The sequence below is a fragment of the Schistocerca gregaria genome, chromosome 4 (assembly GCF_023897955.1).
Source record: "Schistocerca gregaria isolate iqSchGreg1 chromosome 4, iqSchGreg1.2, whole genome shotgun sequence".
NCBI lineage: Eukaryota > Metazoa > Arthropoda > Insecta > Orthoptera > Acrididae > Schistocerca > Schistocerca gregaria.
Window position 1 is genome coordinate 33,843,896 of NC_064923.1, and position 14,626 is coordinate 33,858,521.

The 14,626-nt window shown below is 44.7% G+C and overlaps 1 protein-coding gene across 2 annotated transcripts in view; it reads right to left on the bottom strand.

Annotated features, from left to right (window-relative positions):
* LOC126267971 (glucose dehydrogenase [FAD, quinone]-like) overlaps positions 1-12,566 on the bottom strand; it is a 51,148-nt gene extending 38,582 nt beyond the window's left edge. For both annotated transcript variants that reach the window (XM_049973319.1, XM_049973317.1), the window contains exon 1: positions 12,500-12,566. The gene's annotated coding sequence lies outside the window, so the exon portion shown is untranslated. The remainder of the gene's footprint in view (positions 1-12,499) is intronic.
* Positions 12,567-14,626: the final 2,060 nt, after the last annotated feature.

Consider the following 14,626-nt stretch of genomic DNA (forward strand, 5'->3'; position numbering starts at 1 on the left):
TGATTGCCCTCGCCGTACTACTGTTCTGACGTCGTCTTATAAAAAGTCTTCCTTTAACGTTAGCAGACACAGTAACTTCGCAGTCAGCTGCCAGTGAGTCTCCAGCTTTAAGCGATGTAGGGGCAACATCACCCACTACTCCTCGTTACCGGCGCGCCCTAGTGCGGCCTCTGTCCACGGCGGGACGACGGCTCCTGCAGCGCATGCCAACCGCCGGCCGACTGAGGACGGTGCAGAGTTCGAGGACGCTCCACTCCAGTCTCATTCTTCTGACACGGCGTTGACAGAGGGTGCACCTCCTGGCGACAATGAGTTGTCTAATGACGTTAATTGTGATTCCAGTATTACCGGAGAGGATGAATCTGCTTCTGTTGATGTTGAAATGTGCGTTCAATCTGCGACCCCCACTTCACCCGTCGACGTGACGGTTCCCGTGGGTTCCGTTGTTCCCGCAGAGACGTCGCCTCCTGGCCAGCCTTTGCAGTGTTCTAGCGCAGTACCACCCCTCCTCCACGCTGAGACGGTCGAGCAACAGCATTCTACGGGTTATCTTCCTGCATTAACGGTCTCTTCTGTGCCTGATGTTGCTGTTGGTCATTCTGAGTTGTGTTCCCCGATTTCCGATAAGTGCGGTGACGATGGCTCCTCTGTCAAATCGGAGCTTGACGTGCCCCCAACCCCTCCGCATCAAGAGTGTATGTTTTCACGGAGTGGTGTGGAAAAGCGTTTTCAACCTGCCCGTGCCGCGGCGCGTCGTAAAAAGAAAAGCGAGCATTCCTTGGCGTCAGGTGCGGAGGAATAGCATTATACCTGCTTTTCCCCGCCTCCGGACGTTGGCAAGAGACTGACGTGATGAGTGCTTTTTCCGTAGTATTGTTTTACTGACCTTAAATGTGATACACGGATGCAGGCGTATACATTTCTAACCCTCAATGTTAATGGGATACGTTCCTACTTACGGCTTGCTGTGTTACGCCAGTTTATTTATGATTCCCATGCTGATATCGTGTTTACAAGAGGTATTATTTGGATCAAAATGGTTCAAATGGCTCTGAACACTATGCGACTTAACAGGATTCGAACCTGCGACCGCAGCGGTCGCTCGGTTCCAGACTGTAGCGCCAAGAACCGCACGGCCACTCCGGCCGGCAGGTATTATTTGATGTGTTTTGTCTTCCTTCATATTCTATTTTTTCAGTGTCGCACCTGAAAATTCTACAGGTATGGCTTTGCTTTATCGAGATGGAATCCCGCTGACGGAACCGGCCACTGTGGCCGGGCGGTTCTAGGCACTTCAGTCTGGAACCGCGTGACCGCTTCGGTCACAGGTTCGAATCCTGCCTCGGGCGTGGATGTGTATGATCTCCTTAGGTTAGCTGGGTTTCAATAATTCTAAGTTCTAGATGTTAAGTCCCATGGTGCTCAGAGACATTTGAACCATTTTGAACCGATGACGGACTTGGAAACGCTAGATGATGGTCGCGGTATAGGATGTAGTTTTTAGGACCTCGCCTTAATTTTTCTTTACACTCCGTCTGGATCCGGTTGTTCATCCGATCGCGAGCGGTTCTATAAGGAAGAAGTTGTTTATTTACTCTGACGGAACACGCTTACGTTTTGTTAGGGGACGATTATAACTGCGCCGGCCTCGGTGGTCTCGCGGTTCTAGGCGCTCAGTTCGGAACCGCGCTACTGCTACGGTCGCAGGTTCGAATCCTGCCTCGGGCATGGATGTGTGTGATGTCCTTAGTTTAGTTAGGTTTAAGTAGTTCTAAGTTCTAGGGGACTGATGACCACAGATGTTAAGTCCCATTGTGCTCAGAGCCATTTGATTATAACTGCGTCTTACGCCGTGTTGATCAGACCCCCAGTTATACATTTTGTCGTGAACTTAATGATATGGTGACGTCCTTGCATCTCCAGGATGCTTGGATTTGCAGATATCCTACATTGGTGCGGTTTACGTTTCTTTACAGCTACTTCAAGTAGCCGATTCGGCCGCTTTTATTGGCCTGCCCCCATATGTAGTCAGCTCCTATCGATTGGTGTAATTCCTGCCAGTCTCACTGACCACTGTGCTGTTTCATTGACTCTTAACCACGCCGCGCAGCTGGTCCACCTCTGGCGCCATTTACGGAAGCTTAACACTCTACTTCTCACGGACTACTCTCTGGAAGGCATCGTCACAGGCATATGGCGGCGGACTACCCAGTCCCAGACGCGTTATTCCTCACTTCTCGAATAGTGGGTTATTTTTGCTAAACCCCGGATTCGAAATACACTCAAGCATTTTAGCGCTGAAAAGGCGGCTAAAATAAGGCACACTGGGGAATTTTATTTTGCAGGCCTTCGCGATCTTTACAATAATGTTCGCGATGCTCGTCGTCGACGTCCGCCGAGTGAAGGCAAAACTTCTCCAACTCAAACGTAGGCAAATGGACGGGTTCCGACTGCGTTTCCAGCCTTGTTCAATAGTACAGTTTGAGTTGACCTCTCTCTGTCATTTTCTACGGCCTCACAAGCGATCTCAGAGGACGTGTCTTTCTACCATTCGTTCTCTAGATGGGCGTGAGTGGTCCTCCCAATCTGATATCATGCGGGAGCTCTACCAGTACTACTCCAAGCTTTATGCTAAAGTGGATTCAGACGGTCCACCGTCTGTTGATTTCACCCCCCTCCTTGATCGTGTTGTTACACCAGCTCTCCTGGAAGAGTTTTTCTCTGTATTCCATCGCGATGATATACTTGATATTGTGGCTCGTTCTCCCTCCCGCAAATCACCTGGCCCCGATGGCCTTCCCAAGGAATTGTATATTTGAGTTTGGCCCTTAATAGGTGATACGAAAACTTCCATGGTGAATGAAGTGTCCCAAGGAGGCCTTCTCCCACCCCGCTAAAATAGTCCAAAAAGCCGGGGCGTTTGAGTGTGGATTAGGTCAGCCAAATAACCCTCTTCAACTATGATGATAAAATAGTGGCGCAAGCGGTCAATAGCCAACTATCGGTATTGTTGACTACCATCATCGCGAGTCATCAAAGTTGTCTTCCGGATCGTACTCTCCTGACTCCCGTTGCTGAATGTCGAGACTTAATTTCGATTGCTTCCACCATTCCCGTGCCAAGCACTTTGCTTTTCATCGATTTTCACCAAGCGTTCGACCGTGTCATTCATGGATTCCTTATGCGAGTATTGACGACTGTCTGTTTTAACAATGCTGCACGACGGCTTTTTAGCTCTATCACCGGTATTCGGGCGTCCATTGACGTAAATGGCCGTCTTACTTCCCCATCGCGGTATGTCACGGCGTCTTTCAAGGGAGTCCATTATCAATGTCGCTCTACGTGCTGTTTCTGGAACCATTATTGCGAACTATAGCTGCTGGGAGAAACGTTTACCGTTCTTGCATATGCTGAAGACGTTATTGTTCTTCTCCGTACCCATGATGATATACCATTGCTAAAGGAAGTTTTTGATGCCTTTTGTCGTCTTACGGGAGCGCTGGTTAATGACCAGAAATGTCGTTTACTCAATTTGCGAGGATTTGACGCTGATGAAACTCCATCGGCTTCGTAGGTCACCCGATATCGATCGTTGGGTGTTATAATTGACAGCTGTCCGCTAAAGATAGCTACGATAAACTGGAAGTCTGTCACGGATAAGATTCAGGGTGCAGTCATTGAACACGAGGGTCGCTCCCTCTCACTTCTTCATAAGGTTCGGGCCATGGAAACGTATGTGTTAATTAAGGGTTATTTTATTGCACAAATCTTTCCACTTCCTGCGATGGTGTACCACAAGTTGCAAGGTTTAACTGGCACCTTTATCTGACGCCACTCTGTATTTCGCGTACGTTATGAGGTCATGGCGCAGCCCTGTTTGCAGGGAGGTTTGGGCCTCCCTGACATTCGGGTTAAGGCTTCTGCCTTATTCATCCGTCGCACCTTGTTAACGTGTCAACGCGCCCTCCTGTCACTTACAGCTCGCCTTTATGACTGTATCCGAACGGCGAGTTTAACACCTCGAGTAGATATTGGTAGGATTAGTTATAAATTACGGCACGTCAGGGAATTTTTTATTGAGGTCAGTTATTTAGGAGTAAATATCCTTTCCCAAGCGAATCTCTCCCTAAAACTGCTGTTAAGCCACTGGTCAGTTCCTTATAGTCCTCCCTCTGTGGAAGCCCTGTCGCCAGAAACGAACTGGAAAATTGTTTGGTCTAACATCAGCCTCCCGATCTTCCCGATGGAAGTGGCGTCCTCGTGGTACCAAGTTCTTCATGATATTGTACCTTCCGCTGTGCGACTTTTTCGTATTGGCCTCAGTGTATTGCTGCAATCGTTGCCATGAAACTGATACATTATCTCATCAGTTGATTTCCCTTCGGTCATGGCCATTGGAGATGGCTTCGGCGACAACTGGATTTTCTGCTCAGGACGTCGGAGGCGGCTATCTCGGGGGAGATTCTCGTGCGTCCCGATTCAACTTCCTTCTTTCCTCGTTCGGAGAACAATATCATAATGTGGCTTGTTGGTCATTATGTCCACTACGTGATGGTGAGTGGATATGACGCAGATCCGTGTGCCTTTTCCCACTATATGGCCACCGCACGTGGCTCCGGATGCCTCGTTATCGTGAATTTTTTTCTAATATGTTGTATCTTGTTTTTCATCGCCAAGGCTTTGGATGAGTTGCCATGCTCCCCTTTTTTATTTTTATTTTTTATTTTTGTAGACGCCTCTATGGATTTAGATGTTCCACGATGTAGAAGTGGCGGAAGAAAGAATGTGTGGGAAGTTAAAATTGACACTCCATTCCTTCCTATACGTTTTCCTCATTTCACCCTTTCGGTTTTGTCGAAATGACATCTTTTGTTTTATTTTAATTCGTTGCCTTCAATAAGTGTTTCGCAAAAAAACGAGAATATTTTCGTTTTTTGAAGGAATACACTGCCATTTGAGTGTATAGTTCGGTTCGGTGCTTTTCCTTCAAAAAAAAAAAAAAAAAGCGAAATAGGCAGCGTGATGGATTGATAAATTATTGCATTTCATGGTTGGCTGGTTCATAAAAAAATTAAATAAAATAAAAATAAGAAACCCTCCCTGGTGTAGATATTATTTCTCTTTTTTTCACTTTATTAAAATTTTTGTCTATGTCGTGGTATATATTTAAAAAAATCCAAAATGTATTCAAAATGAGATTTTCACTCTGCGGCGGACTCTGTTCTGATATGAAACTTCCTGGCACATTAAAACTTTGTGCCGGACAGAAACTCGAACTCGGGAGCTTTGCCTTTCGCGGGCAAGTGCTCTACCGTCTTTTTTTTTTTTCAGGGCATGCTGCGGCGCAAATACAATGTCTTCCACTGTTATTAAGAAAGAAATTATCTTATCAAACAATGCAAACAATGTTAATGTACTGTGTCTTAAAGAGCGAACGTTAAAATCCTTGTATATCGTGTATATAACAGTAAAAGTCATGTGCTGAACAGACACATGTGGACGTTACAGCGATAAAAAAGGTCAACTACTCGTCACGTACGTAGCAGGGAAGTGTTTTCTAGTGATTCTAGGCCTGAAAATGCTTTCTAAGCAGCTAAAATCGGTTGATTTTACCTCGATCAGTTATCTGTGATTTGTGTGCGAGTTCCGACATGAACACGATTGTTGAGTGACAGGCGGTAGCAGAGTAACTCTATACCAGAGACACACAAGGAATATGGAGATCACAGGTGAACTGAACTCCACCATGCAGGAGGGGAGACTTTTAAGTGGTGAAGTAGGGAACTCCAAACACCGATCTCGGCAACTAGTGGTGCAACTCCAAAGTAATAGAGTGGCAGCGTCACCTGGGAGCCGACCTGCGTACTACAGCAACAACTCCACCCAGTGGCCGAGTAACGGGCTTATGACCTCAATGCGAGACAGCAACTGCATCGTGTGGCTAGTCACGGACAACATTAGTGGCAGCGCACCGACCAAAGATGTACCCAGCTACGTTATGCGGCAAGACCAGCACAATGTAAACAAATGCACGCCCACATCAAATGTCAAAACAACACGACTTGTTCCAAAGTCAGTGGGTCAGTAAAGATGATCTCCTGGTACTACAGAAACCAATGTTACGCAATCTTCAGAGTGTGTAAATGATTTCAAGTTAAATTCTACATTAATGCAGAGATTCATAAATTATGTAATAACGCTCTTGTTCAACACAACTAGCTCTTTATACTCATAAAGTAATACGTGCTATTGACAGGGGACGTCAAATTGATTCCATATTTTTAGATTTCCATAAGGATTTCAACACCGTCCCTCACAAGCGTCTTCTAACCAAACTGCGTGCCTACGGAGTATCGCCTTAGTTGTGCGACTGGATTCGTGATTTCCTGTCAGAAAAATCACAGTTTGTAGTAATAGACGGAAAATCATCGAGTAAAGCAGAACTAATATCCGGCGTTCCCCAAGGAAGTGTTATATGCCCTCTATCGTTCCTGAGCTATGTAAACTATATAGGAGATAATCTGATTAGCGGTCTTAGATTGTTTGCAAATGATACTGTCATTTACCGTCTTGCAAAGTCATCAGATGATCAAAACTACTTGCAAAATGATTTAGATAAGGTATCTGTATGGTGCGAAAAGTGGCAATTGACCCTGAATAAGGAAAAGTGTGAAGTTATTCAAAAGAAATCAGCTAAATTTCGATTACGCGATAAGTCATACAAATCTTAAGGCTGTAAATTCAAGTAAATACTTAGGGAATACAATTACAAATAACCTACATTCGATCGATCACATAGATAATATTGTGGGTAGTCGATTGTCCGCCCTATTCTGGAGTATTGCTATGCGGTGTGGGATCCGCATCAGGTGGGACTGACGGATTACATCGAAAAAGTACAAAGAAGGGCAGCTCGTTTTGTATTATCGCGAAGCATGGGAGATAGTATCACAGACATGACACGTGAATTGGAGTGGCAATCATTAAAACAAAGGCGTTTTTCGTCGCGACGGGATCTTCTCATGAAATTTCAATCACCAGTTTTCTCCTCCGATTGCGAAAACATTCTGTTGCCACCCACGTACATAGGGAGAACTGATCATCACGAGGAAATAAGAGAGATCAGGGCGCCCCGTCCGAGAGTGGAACGGTACAGAGGCAGCTTAAAGGTAGTCCACTGAACCCATCTGCCAGGCACCTTATTGTGAATAGCAGAGTAATCAGGTAGATCTTGTATTGGACCGTATAGGGTCATAAAGATTGGACATCCAAACACTGTGGAACTAGGGTAAGTGCTAATTAACAGACCTCATTGGGCAGAACATGGTGAAAACATAAACAGGCACCACTTACTTGTAGACTGGTATAACTCGGGCAACAAAATAGATTCAGAACACCTGTATGGAACGAGCAACTCTTTTATTGTATAGGAACTGGCGACTGGTATGTTCACAGACGGCTGAAACTTTATTTACTGTTTCACTTCTCTCCCGTGCTTCCTAGCTTTCGATTAAGAAAACAGTAACAGTAGATTAAAGGGTGGTTGTCCAGGTATTTTAAATGGGAACAGTTTAGACCTGTGGTACATTCATCATAAAAATATAACGCCAGTATTATAATAATATTCGAGATGTCAAACAATCCATGTTTTGTGTAATTATCCAATGTCAAAATTATAAAAATAGTAGTCCCAAAATAACATATGTAAATGCGGAATCTAAAAGGAAACGTCTTTTAAAATGGTGAGTGAAGCCAATCACTAAGTTGGTACGTGAGTTCGTAGTGCTTCTGTTCTGCACATTCGTATTCTGGTTGCTACAGGTTTTCCCGGCCGCGGTGGCCAAGCGGTTCTAGGCGCTTCAGTCCGGAACCGCGCGACCGCTACGGTCGCAGGTTCGAACCTGCCTCGGGTATGGGTGTGTATAATGTGCTTAGGTTAGTTAGGTTTAAGTAGTTCTAAGTTCTAGGGGACTGACGACCTCAGAAGTTAAATCCCATAGTGCTCAGAGCCATTTGAATTATAAATGCTATCTTTATGCTAACATAAAGAGAGGAAAAGAGTTGAGCCCAAACAAAGCATCGACTCTCAATACAAAGAGTTGTGTGCATCCACAAAAGAATAGTGTTACGCGCCTGGTGGATCAGCGATGGTGTGGTGCAGTACGGGTTGCTTCCTCAAGGTGCGACTATCACTGCTGACATTTACTGTCGACAACTCAGTCGTCTTGCAGGCGTAGGCCAAGAACATTGACCACGAAGACCACGTGAAGTGATGCTACAGCACGATAACGCCCGCCCGCATTCTGCTAGACTGACAAAACGCACTGCACAGGACTTGGGTTGGGAGCTCATTACGCACCCACGTCATTCACGTGATATTGCGCCCTAGATTTTCACCTTTTCGGGTCGCTACCGAACAACAGTCAAGCAGCTTCCTTGGCTGATGAAAATGCGCTCCAAACTTGGCTGGTTCAAATGGCTCTGAGCACCATGGGACTTAACATCTCAGGTCATCAGTCCCCTAGAACTTAGAACTACTTAAACCTAACTAACCTAAGGACATCGCACACATCCATGCCCGAGGCAGGATTCGAACTTGCGACCGTACCGTTGCCTCAAAATCACGTGGTTTCTACTGCCGTGGAATCTAGAAGTTACTCCAGCGTTGGCAGACTGTAGTAAATAGTGAAGGAGAATATGTTATTGACAACTAAAATCTCTGTTATGTGTATCTGTTGTGTTCATTAGACTTACGGAAAAACCCTACGAACTTATGCACCAACCTAATAGTATCAATAAAAAGTTCATGTATTCTTGTTCTGTGAGTCACGAAGGAGCAGAGAAACTGCAAAAGCTTGGATGACATAATGGCTGATGGTTGTGATAAATAGGACAACATGTAAAATGACACGAAGATGAGTACTCACTTATCTAAATAAGTGATTCGAAGTAGAAGGATAAATCGTTTGCTGGCCGGAGTGGTCGAGCGGTTCTAGGTGATCAAGTCTGGAACCCTTGCGACCGCTACGGTCGCAGGTTCGAATCCTGCCTCAGGCATGGAGGTGTGTGATGTCCTTAGGTTTGTTCGGTTTAAGTAGTTCTAAGTTCCAGGGGACTGATGACCTCAAAAGTGAAGTCTCATAGTGCTCAGAGCCTCTTTTTTTTTTGTTGATAAATCGTTAAATGTGGTTGAAAGTCTTTTAAGTTAAGGAACATACAGAAATCGTTAAGTAATTATTGAGGTAAATAATGATGATTAATAGATGCTTAAGGAGAAAATGTTTCAAGTAAAGAAGTTATTGAGTTGAGAGGGATAAGTGTAATGGATGTTTAAGTGAGTAGAGAAGTGTGTGGAATATGACGTATATTAAGAACTAGTATTTGAATGAGGTCACTTATTTCACACAAGTTGTCCCACTCATATGGGAATGTATGTATCTATAAGTGGTCATGAAAAACGTATGATGAGAAGAAGTAAAAGGTATCTCACCAATGGCAAGTAAATAATGATGTAATGATCTAGTTAGCTGTCGGAGGCGATAGGTAAGATTTTGTGCCAGGCTTCAGAAGTTCTGATAGTAGTTAATGAGTACCGAACACTGACAGTTCATTTTGAATGACATGTTCGTGGAACAAGAATGTACTCTGTCAATCCTTTTGGCAACTACAATAGCTGTATAAAAAAATAAATAATCTAAGGCTGATTCATAAGGTCATTTCTGTAAATTTTCTCAATGTATAAACACATTACTTTCAGTTGTCTGTACTTACTTGAGACATATTCAGAGCATTGACTTAAAGTGTAAAATGTTGTCAATCTGTTGTATATTATGATGTATGAGGACCATGTTTTGTTACTCATATGTATACAATTAGTTCAGCAAAGTTAAGGATGAAGTTCTTACTGATTTGTGGTATTTCTCCTCTATCTTTCGTAGCTGGTGCCTGAGTTGAGCAGAAATAATCATGATAGAATGGGTGAAAGCCGTGCTGAAAGAGATGAAAATTGAAGGGGTTCCTGAAATAAAAAGTGATTCTGTGCGGTGGCGCAAAAACAACAAGTTATGATAGTGTTTTATGGCCATATAAACTATGGAAAGTAAACAATCATTGCAATTAAACGTAAAACAAACCTTGTGTAAATATTTACCATTTCCGTTAATGTATACTCAATGCTTGCACGATTTTTTTTTTTTTTTTTTTTTTTTTTTTTTTTTTTTTTTTTTTTGTAGTTTCCATCACCAGAGTCAAAGGGAACTTATCCCCGGTACATTGTAACTTTTATTACTTGTTCTGGAATTTAATGTTCTTTAAATTCTGTCCTGTAACCCTAAATTACTTTTTCAGTTTCTTTTCCGACTGTGATTCCGAAGAAGTCTTTCAGCGTACACAGAGAAAAGTATATTTTACTCGTACGGCTCGAGCATAGCCCAAGGATCGATAGTCAGGCACCGGTGGGATCTGTGAGTGTTACTGTTGAGGGATGCAGTGAGTGAGTAGTGCGGTTGTAATGGCGTAGCTGAAGAGCGAGGAGGAATGTCGTTCTAGCTGAGCGTGTGCACATTCGACGTGGGTTGACCCCCAGAGAATCTACCAAATTTTGAGAAAATGTTTTTATTTGAAAAGTCGTTATAAATACGGGGTCCCGAAATAACGCTTTCGCAACTACCGCGCCGACCAGTAGATTGAAATGCGGACTGTTGTGTGCAAATTGTTCCAACAATGTGTGACGATATTTCAATATATTTGACCGATGCCGAGCTTAGCCCTGAGCGGAGACGTATGATACTGCAGGTCACTGTGTTCATTTGTGTTTAATAACTCTACCTCTTGCTAACTTTCACAACCACGATTAACGGGAAACACCTATTCTTTGAACACAGCATTATTGAGCAGCCAAACCCCGACTAAAAATCTCTTAATCCATTAGGTCATAGTTATTTAAGCCCTCAGGGGCCCAGCATTCGTTTGGTGCGTACGGGCTTGGCGATCCCGAGGTTCCTAATAGGGGGACTGGTAAGCAAAGCCAGTCCGCTCTCACCATAAGCTCTGGGCATGCTTCAGCACAACGTGCTCTAGAAGGTGTAAGTCAACTACCCTGGGCAGCAAGGTCTCCGGATCTGTCCCCCATTGAGCATGTTTGGGACTGGATGAAGCGTCGTCTCACGCGGTCTGCACGTCCAGCACCAACGCTGGTCTAACTGAGGCGCCAGGTGGAAATGGCATGGCAAGCCGTTCCACAGGACTACATCCAGCATCTCTACGATCGTCTCCATGGGAGAATAGCAGCCTGCATTGCTGCGAAAGGTGGATATACACTGTACTAGTGCCGACATTGTGCATGCTCTGTTGCCTGTGTCTATGTGCCTGTGGTTCTGTCAGTGTGATAATGTGATGTATCTGACCCCAGGAATGTGTCAATAAAGTTTCCCCTTCCTGGGACAATGAATTCACGGTGTTCTTATTTCAATTTCCAGGAGTGTATTTTGCACGTATGTCTACCAACTGGGTACAATTCGTTTGATACCGACCCTAAGCGCCGTAACACTCGAAAATAGGGGGAGGGAAGAACGACTCCCTGTGTGCCCACATAGAGATCCTAACTTCTCTTACCTTGTTTGCGGGCTTTGCTTAAAATGTACGTTCGCGGCATTAGAATCTGTCTTCAGTCACCTACAAATGCTGCGTCTATAGATTTTGTCAATGGCCTTCCCTGGAAACGAGGTTTGACTTCCCTCCAGGGATTAGCACCCGAGTTCACGAAGCAACTCCGTAATAATCGCCTCTTCGTCGAACAATTCTAGCAACCTGCTACATTTAATCTGACCTGGTAGGCGCACCTAGTGCATTCATACTGTTTTGGTAAATGCCCCACACACTGTCGCGTAATTCTCAGACACACAAGCATCGGCTGACTACTGACCCGGATAAAATAGTGCGACAATGTCAGTGGCCTTTATCGGTGCAACACAAACGCATTTCATTTTAACTTTACAGCACGTGCAGAGACAGTGCGCACAAATGCGTAGTAAACAACTCGAGGCGAGCGCCAAGTTCTGAAAGTGTAAACAAGTAAAGGCGACAGTCGAGCTTTTAAATGCCGTTCGAATTACGTCACACTCATATCACATTTGTTACGTCGACACGATATATAAACGAATCTTTTGAAAATTCCATTGGAATTCTGTACTGGCAGACATTACAGACGCAAATATACAATAAACTACGTTTGCACTAGAGTAATCTGTACGTCTGTTGGAAACCTATTTACGTATTTTAACGCTGTGTACTTTGGTTTTGTTTTTGTTACTGTTACATCTTCTGAATCAGGTAACGGTTTCAAAATGAACGGAGAAGTTCGAAACTAGTTACCATTGTGAAAATTGTACACAACTGAGACGGAAAGGCTAAGAGACTGTAACTGAACTGAGCTGCAGTCGCCCTCCGGCAGCGCGGTGTGGGGGCTGGCTCGCTGCCGTGTGAGCCCGGCGGGCCTTACCTCGGGGTGAGGAGTGAGTGGCTGCTGGCTGGATGGCTGGTGCTGTGGCGGCCGCCGGTGCACTGGCTGTGCCGCCGGCTCCAGCCGCCGCCTCTTATTCTGCCGCCGCTATCTCAGAGGTCGCCGCCCCCGACCTCCTGCCCCCGCCATCCGTCGGCGCACCCTCCTCATCTTCTCGGCTGTGGTGTCTCGCTGTCGCATCTTCTGGTGGCTGCCGGTTGCACCACATGGCGTCACGCGGTGCACCAGATGGTACGCCGTCTTGTCAACCCTTTCCTTAAGGGGCCTTTTCACACGCTCGATATTCATTGTGCAATTACATTGTGCCATTGTATTCAGCAGAGCAATATTATTGAACAATAGGGCGGGGCTCAGAAAAAGTAGGCGCTCTTTGATAGCCAATACTAAGGGGACAAAATCACATGCCGTTACAATTCTTGCACGGTGGCGCGAGTGTGGGATAAGGCTATTTTATGTGTTCAAACTGACCCCCATTAGCGGCGAAACGACATCGATGACGCTGGACTGTTGACCCAACTACAACTGCTAGTCAATCCGGTGTGATAGCGGCACAGTACGCCTCGATGGTTCCTCGTAGCTCGTTCGACGTAGCTGACATCTATAGATAAACTGCATTTTTCAAGGTCGCCAATAGTTAGAGGTCAGGAAGAATGTCACGAGGCCGTGGTGGGTCTTTTTCTCTTCGACCTGTCCATCGTCCATGTAGATTTACATCCAAGTAGGCTCTCACATCTCTGTGCTAGAGAGGCGGAGCGCCATCTGGCTGTAGGTAAAACTTTACATTTACATTTATTTACATTTACATTTGTTCTTGAGTGAGGTGAAATGCGTTTTCCTTTTATGAAAACCTAACATCTAACTTTTTCGTAACAGGAAAACGCATTTCACCTCACTCAAGACCAAACTTAATTTACGAATTACACGATTTTCACGTGAAGATGGACCTACAGCATCCGAAATGTGTGGTGTAATTTAATAAAACACAAAGTGAGTAGAGGCGTTTTTATTCAAAATTCCTGTAAACAGGGTATATTTCTCTCTGTAACTCGAGACCCCGTGATCCGGAAAACTGGATAGACAAATTTGGCACGTTTTTTCGTTACTACGAATCGTTTGATATTTCGCCCGTGAAATTTTCTGGCTAAACTGCACACTACTGATTTTACCAGCGGAAAATTTGTCATGTTATCCAATAAATCGTATTATACGTCCCTATTGTTACATGCGTCAAGCGATATTGCGCACGGTTAGTAGACACTAAATGTATGAATCGTTCGTCGCATGTGTGTAAGTACAGTTGTGGCTTCCCCGGTTAACTTCATCGACTGAGAGGCCCTCCAACTTCTGCATGCATACCAAACTGAACGAAACGTGTCCCACACGTATTTTCTCACAGTTAGCCGTCCCTCACTAACCATATGGACACACACTGCGTTAAAACATGCCCCAGACGTTCTCCTCCCAATTGCGTCAAAAAGTAAAATGAGATAAGCTTAAAGAAGCAGACCATTTGAATCTGGTGAACAGAAATACAACATTAACAGTTTTTTCTCGATTTGTCCCTACATGAAACAACTAGTCTTTCTTGTAACATTGCAGATAGCAAATACTGCACACTCTCGGATGGCAGATAAAATCGATGTTTGCAGCATATGAAGCTACACCTCACCAATTACAGTACCTTCAAAGAAGAGTGAACCAACCAAACCGCACTATGCAGAGCAAAATACTCATTAACACCGTGTAAATGAACGTGTTTGTCCATCTGAACGTGAGAATGTACAGGTAGTTCTTGTGGTGGTTTACAGCACTGTTCCGTTTGAACTGCGCATCGTCTGAACAGACAATCATCCGTGCGAACTGTTCATCCTGGCGAAGCATGCCTTCAAACCACTCCCACTTCTCCATCCGGGTAGTCATTGTCCATACCGTGCAGCGATCTTGGAATGTACACTTTTCACTCTGCAGTCTTCAGAATTCGTCGTACCTCGCTTTCACGTGCACCCTCCTTCCCAGATTTCTGAGGTGACCTAGTAAAATGTTGCAACACAGGAGCGTTGGAAGTTGGATTTATTGATGTTTCTGGGTGGCCAGACATTTCCTTAC